This window comes from Octopus bimaculoides, chromosome 5, assembly GCF_001194135.2.
Source record: "Octopus bimaculoides isolate UCB-OBI-ISO-001 chromosome 5, ASM119413v2, whole genome shotgun sequence".
Lineage (NCBI taxonomy): Eukaryota > Metazoa > Mollusca > Cephalopoda > Octopoda > Octopodidae > Octopus > Octopus bimaculoides.
In genome coordinates this window covers 36,225,105-36,232,478 of record NC_068985.1, presented here as the reverse complement: position 1 = coordinate 36,232,478, position 7,374 = coordinate 36,225,105, and the positions used below count along the sequence as shown (strand labels likewise).

Below are 7,374 nucleotides of genomic sequence, written 5' to 3'. Positions count from 1 at the left end.
GTGGCGACGGCGGTGGTCATCGTTGGCTGGACAAAGCTGTTGAAGTGGTCGCTGGCTGATTGTTGCTGCTGCTGTCGTGTGGTACACGGAACAGATCTCAAAGAGAAACTGGACCGAGACGAATTTGCTGGGTATGAGTTGATCTATTTAAGGCGTTAAGGGGGCTCCCAGACAGTGATAGAAAAACACTATCACGTGACCTTATTAAGGGCTGTGATTGGTCAGTTTGCGTTCTGGCGGGAACGGTTCGAAGAAGTTGCCGATTCAAATAATGATCAGTCACGTGATGACAAGGTTAACGTTTTCCGCTACGTTCGCGTTTGTTTATATTTAAATGAGAAGAATGGCGATAGCAGTTTTGTATCTAATGGCGATAGGTAGTTTCACTACATATATATATATATATATACATATATATATACACACACATATATATTGAAAAATTAGGAAAAATACAAAAATGAATAGTTTGTACATATGTTTCATCGTCACAGTTATTTGGTACACAGCATCAAATGTTTAGAGTGCATTTTAATGCCTAACTGCAATGGATCATCAAGGGAACATGTCTATATGTGTCTTTGTGTTTGTCCCCACCACTGCTTGACAAACGGTGTTGGTTTGTTAGTCCCTGTAATCTAGCAAAGTAGACCGATAGAATTCTCTAAAAGGCGTACTTTAGTCGATTTGTCCGATTAAAACCTTCACGGTAGTGACCCAACATGGCCACAATTCAATGAGTAAAACAAGTAAATGATAAGAGACTAGAATTACATTAAGTTATTTCTACTACAAGCACAAGACCAGCAATGTTCTTGGAGGGGGAAAATCATTTATATCGACTCTTCATTACTTATTTTATCATTTCCTATCTGATGAAGTGTCAAGTCGTCCTTGCCCGAATTTGAACTCAGAACGTAAAGAGCCAGGAACATTGCTGCTAATCATTTTGTCCGATTTAAACAAGAATAACATTAATAGTTTAATATTAATGAGAGACCAGAATTACATTAATAATTGTTTAACATCATTAAGAGACCAGAATTACATCGAGAATAGTAGTTTAATAACACCTTTGTTAACAACCGAAAACTATATTTGCGTAGTGGACGAAATACAAACTAAGGGCACATAACTGGTGTGATTAATGCACTTCACACGTGGTCAGGGGCTTCAGATTTAATAACAAATCTGTTTATTGACTACAATTTGCTGTACAATTAGCATTTCCTTGCTGGGTACACCAATCATCATCTATCCATCGCCTTCACTGTACGTATACACAAACATAATTCTACTTTGATTTTACTAGATACCTCCCTGTTAACTCTATACGTATTCTGATTGCTTGATATCCCATATATATGATTACCCATGTTTGTGTTGTGTTAACACAAGAGCGACACTATTGACAATATGTCGTGCACTATTGTTGTTGCCTTCTTTTTAATAGAATGACAAGTCCTGGAAGTTTTAGTTTGAATATTTTACTGCAGTGTATATATTTTGTTTATAATTTATGTAATTCCAGCTGTATCGTTGACAGATCCAAGTTTTATATACTGTAGTATTTAATTAAAGTGTATAGCTACATTGTCTTCTCGTTTTCCCTTTATTCTTTATATTCTTAATATGTTTACATCCCCTAAGTGTTCTTTTGTAAAAAATGTTTCAACACCCAGATGTAGCATTTATTGTTCAAATCAACTTCGAAGTTTTAATTTTCAAGTTAAAATTTTGTTTAACACACGCAAACACACAAACACTGTTTTGTTTTGTTGTCTTATTGTAGGTTTATAGTTTCATTAGAAGTATAATTGGTTCATCATCAGCTTTACTTCATTCCAATTCTGTTAATTATTTCTTATAATGAACTGCTTTTATATTAAAACAATCACTCCCGCCCCAAGCATACTTTTTGTCTTTTCTAATTCTTATTATATTTTGACGCCTTTTTGTTATCCCTTACTTTACAACTGTCCTCTTTTAACTTTTGTTTTTCCTCCAAATTTCGTCTGAACATACAACAAATTGTTTTGGTTTTTGATTATCCGTCGTATGTCATTTATCAGTCCTTTGTCGTAACAATCTGTTTGTGTGGAGCTTGTCAGCGAGTAGCAATTTTCAAAAACTTAAATCAAAACAAATCATTATCCTTTCTTTATCCCTCCTCTCAACAACAGTAAAGAAAGATTGCCGAAATATTTACTGCCTTCTATCTGTTTACTATCCATACTGCACCTTTGTAGTAGTAATTAGTTGCATTTTCTGCAGTGTTTTACCCTACTCCAATTTAAGCTTTTATCCCGAATATTTTAGTGTCCGTTCTTTGTGATTTTCTTTTCTTTACTAATGCTCGAATCTTCCTATTTTAAGTTATTTTAATTTGGCAATAAAAGCTAGTTTTATTTCATTTACACTGCAAGTTGTTGATTGTACCATTTTATCAATATCCGAATTTCTTTTATTGTATTCGAAAATTTGCCGAACACTCATCTAAACTTCAAATACTTTTGAAAATTATACTGCCTAATTCTGACTTTACTTCTAGGCTTCACATGCTTCTAGGTCTTAAATACGTATGGCCTATGAACCATAAACTTCTGTGGTCACCAAATTTACAACACTTGGAATTTTGTTAAAACCTTCTAGGTTAACAAACGCAAGGTATAGTTATTAGCTTTTCACAAAGCATTTTTATTTGTCGCCCTTTCACGAAGAATGACAGTTTTGTCTTTTGCTCATATGCTATGATTCTGTATACACCATTGATGCCCTTACTATTTTTCTCAATGTCTTTATTGTTACTGTCTAACTAGCATAAATAGGTGTATTTATTTGATGTGAAATAGAAGTTTCTTAACTAACGCCTTCTGTGCACAATGTTGAATAATATGAATCTAAACCCGCTCAATAGGTCAGTCATTGTTAATTCTGGGATGTGCTTTTATTGTTACAATCACTTGTCGAGTTGTACTTTTAAATTTGGAGTGATAAATTATTAATTATCTATACATAGCTCTTGTAGCGACCGTGCGACCAGTAGATGGTGACGAGGAATGGCTCCTTTAGCGCATCGCACGGTCGGCACAAATATAAAAACAAAAAATGAAATGAGGTTAAAATGAGTTAAGTGCCAACAAGGAAAAGAGAGACATAACCAGTAAAAGGGCACTGTCATGGTATTAGCTGTCAGAAGTGAAAGTAGAAAAATCTGAAGGAACGTTACTGCTGGTTTGAGTTGATTCTTTGGCTACTGACAGCTAATACCATGACTGGCCGGAGCGAGCTATCTGTCTGTCTGTCTCTCTCTCTCTCTCTATCTATCTATCACTCGAAAGTTATTGGAACAAATTTGACACCTATATCCATGCGTTTGAAAACACACAGAGTATAAGGGTACTACTAAAGCAGAGTGGTCCCGAACGCGCAGTCGCGCTAGCTAGTCGTGAGTGGTCGATCCTATTATTTTTAAACTTCAAACTTCATTTGTTTTCTATTTTGATAAATTCTCTCTGTTGAAAATTATATTTTTATATTTTAAATAATTTGCAATTTCAGAAAATATATTCTTATATTAAATTTGCGTTTTCTAATTTGATAAATTCTACGGACACAAACAGAGGTGAACGAGTGATAGATAGATAGATAGATATAGAGAGAGAGATAGTGAGATAGGTAGACAGACAGACAGATAGATAGCTCCGGCTAGTCAGTAGCCAAAGAATCAACTCAAACCAGCAGTAACGTTCCTTGTCAGTTCTACTTTCAATTCTGACAGCTAATACCATGACAGTGCCAGTAAAAGATATAAGAGAAAGGTTTTATTGGTTGTCAACTAGAATGTCTGTGTGTGTGTGAATGCGACATAGTAAAACAACAATAGACAGGCCCTCATATAAACAATGTATGGGTATACAAACGTGTATGTGAATGCGAGAGATACAGAGCATAGAAAACAATCTATAAGGACGTTAGAAGAAAGTTCAGACTCAAGGATGAGAAATTACAGTTCGTATTCAAGGTACACAGTGGTAGAGGTGCTGTACAAGAAGTCGTGGCGGCAAAGCAGAGCCAAGAAAAGATACTGTCGCCCGAGAAGTTGAAGCTAAGATGCTGCGGCTGGTTACTTGGTACATGAGGTCTCGCAGGTTGTACTCACTGTTAACCATGGTGAGGCAATTTACAAACAGTGTTGAGAGAACCTGTGCGGGTGCTGTTGGTGGTGTGTACGTAGAGACGTCGGTGTAGATGCTAAGAAGCTGGAAGTGGTGACGAAGATGGAGTTTGCAGTAAGGTGTTGAACAAAGTATTGGATCTCCATGAAGGTTTGTCGTGTCGTCGTTGGAACTGGCTGAGTACTGTATGGTCAGTGGCTACACCTCAAAAGATCTGGAACCGAAAGTATTTCTTTTATTCCTGATAATAGGATATATAGAGGGGACAAACAAGGACAGACAAGAACATATATATGGGTCTTCAGTTTTTTGCGAACGTTTTAATGAATGAAGATGATAATATATAATATATGATAATATAAAAATTATTAGTTAAAAATTTAACATTCTTTTTTTGTTCGGGTTATTCCACTAACCCGCCGGTTGATTTCCTTTTTTTCCGTTCTTTCATTTCTTCTATGCCTGGACCGGCCCGTGTTGGCACGGCTCCTTGCATACTCATCTTTCTTACAATTTCCTTCCATCTTTTCGCGAACACTCTTTGCAGAAGGCTCCTCCTCTCCAGATGGATCTTGAAAGCAAGATGGGCGGTGAAGTAATTCACTAGCCCTCGTCTGGAGATGAACTGTCCTGTTGCAATCCCTTTCATTCGCGTCTTCCATACTGTTTCTTTCAATATGGTTATTATGCAGAGAAATGCTGCCTTCTTTTCTTTGGAGAAAGGGGAAAGCAATACAATCCTTATCATGGACTCAGTTGGAACTGGCTGAGTACTGTATGGTCAGTGGCTACACCTCAAAAGATCTGGAACCGAAAGTATTTCTTTTATTCCTGATAATAGGATATATAGAGGGGACAAACAAGGACAGACAAGAACATATATATGGGTCTTCAGTTTTTTGTGAACGTTTTAATGAATGAAGATGATAATATATAATATATGATAATATGTTCGGCATAGGTTATCAACTCCCTCAGCTTCTCACCGTCTTGTATCCTTTGATGGTGTCTTCTATGCAAGGTAGATGCCCTTCGTCAGACACGGTGATGGTGATATCATCCGAGTAAGCCGTCACATTTCTTCTGTAACAAAGATCATATGGGTTCACCCCCACGTCCCTCAATTTCTGCAGCAATGGCTCGAGCGCCAACACATACAGAATCGGGGACGGGGCAGCCCTGGTCAACTGAACGCTCGATCGCGAATGGGTTTGAGAAGAACCCATTTACCCGGACTATTGATTCGATATTGCCATACATGGCTTTAATCCAGCCTCGGAAGGTTGGGCCAAATCCAGCCGCCTGGAGGACCGCCAGCAGGTATCCGTGGTCAACCCTATCGAACGCCTTAGACTGGTCTAAATTCACCAGTGCCCCACCGTTGCCATGCATTTTACCCACCCGCTCTATGGTGTTGCGAATGAGGTGAAGATTGTCCTGTATCGTCCTTCCTGGGATGGCATATGTTTGTGCTTCTCCCACCAGGTCGCCCACAACAACCCTAACTCTCTTTGCAAGCACCTTGGCCAAAATCTTTAACTCTGTGTTTAGCAGAGTTATGGGTCTGAAATTATTTACTTTGTCCCACTTGCTCTGGTCTTTCCTGATCAGTGTCACCACTCCTCGGCTCACAGCTTTGGGATTCCTCTCATTCTGCTGCCAGTTTGTTTACACACTGGCCAGTATGTCCCCAAACAAGTCTGGCATGCAACTATAAAATTAATAGGGAAGACCATCCAGACCTGGTGACTTGTCCCCGGGGCACTCGGACAGTACCTCTCTGATCTCTTGGCTGTGATTGGTCCTTCACAGCGCTCAGCATCACGAGCCGAAAGACACGGGCTGCCGTCTAGAAAACACCGTAAGGCATCCCCATGGTCTAACGTCCCATCCCTCCCGAACAACGCGGCAAAGTACTTGTGAAAGACCTTGCATATCTCCTTTTGTCCTTGGATCTCCTGCCCTGACTCATCTGTCAAAGACCCAATCATAGCATCGATGCCACAATGGGTTTCTTCTGAGCGAGCCCATCTAGCAACATTGATACCTTCACGGCCCGGACTCTGCATCCTTCGTGTTTGGTATTGAGGTGTTGGTCTAGTGCCGATCTTGCCGCCAACACTTGTGTCGCAGAGCCCGCTCTCAGTGCCTCTTCTAATGCCTTAACTGATTCCCTTTCTAATCTAGTCAGTTCTAGACTTAACTGTTTGCTAAATCTAATTGACTCAATTCGAAGGGCTCTTTTGAGGGCACTCCAGCGCCGGTAAGTGCCTTCTTCACTAACTCCTTAATCTGGCTACGGTAAGCCTCGCAATCCAATAAGGTCTTGTTCAGCTTCCAGTAGCCAGATCCCTTTCTATGTATCTTATCTATAATTACCCTACACATCACTAACTTGTGATCTGTGTAGGGTACGTAGGTAAATTGTGGACAACTAAAAGTATGCCTGTCTCTAGTACTTACGACTATCCTGTCTATATAAGACCTGACCATTCCGTCGTTTCTTGCCCAGGTTCATACTGGGATGTTCGGGTGGTCAAGTCTATATCGATCTGCCAGCTTGAACCACTTCAGCAGATCGATGAGGCATGAGTTCCCCTTTCTATCTTTTGAGCCCACGCTATCCAGGCATGCATCCAGTATAGCATTGAAGTCACCTGGTACAACTACTGTCCTCGATGTCACCAAGAAATTCTCCAGGTGTTGAAAGAAGTTAACCCGTTTGCCTGTATTACTAGGCGCGTAGATGCCTACCAGCCTGAAGGGCTTACCACTGTATGTTAGATCCAGAACAACCAACTTGCCTTCTGGGTCCATGAAGATTGTACGTATCTACATGACCAGGCTTTTTCGGGTCAAGGCAGCCACCCCTCTGCTCCCTCCCTCCCGGCTAGGAGAAATTATCTTCTCGTAGTCTTTCAGGTGTGCCAAGAAGGCCTGCAGCTTGTCCAGCCTGGTCTCTGTAATAACCATCACATCTATACTATGTGACCTGAGGCTGTCGAGGAAGCACGCCTGCTTCCTCTTTGAGTTCAGGCCATGCACATTTAAACATGCTATGTTCAACACGGTCATTCTAAGACATAGAAGAAAGAAACTTACTCACTAGTTCTGTGGACCGTCTCTTGTAATCTGAATTATTTTTATTTTCTCCTCACATTTGAACAGCAGGGTGGCCACGATCCAGCCTACCTCC

The 7,374-nt window shown here is 40.0% G+C and overlaps 1 protein-coding gene across 8 annotated transcripts in view; it reads left to right on the top strand.

Moving 5' to 3' along the window:
* The first annotated feature begins 575 nt into the window (after window positions 1–575).
* LOC106876238 (uncharacterized) overlaps window positions 576–7,374 on the top strand; it is a 36,292-nt gene continuing 29,493 nt past the window's right edge. For 2 of the 8 annotated variants that reach the window (XR_001410215.2, XR_001410214.2), the window contains exons 1-2: window positions 1,108–1,272; window positions 2,552–2,667. The gene's annotated coding sequence lies outside the window, so the exon portion shown is untranslated. Of the gene's footprint in view, window positions 1,273–2,551; window positions 2,668–7,374 lie in introns of all 8 variants that reach the window. The other 6 variants (XR_008264246.1, XR_001410213.2, XR_008264245.1 and 3 more) reach the window with 6 other exon arrangements.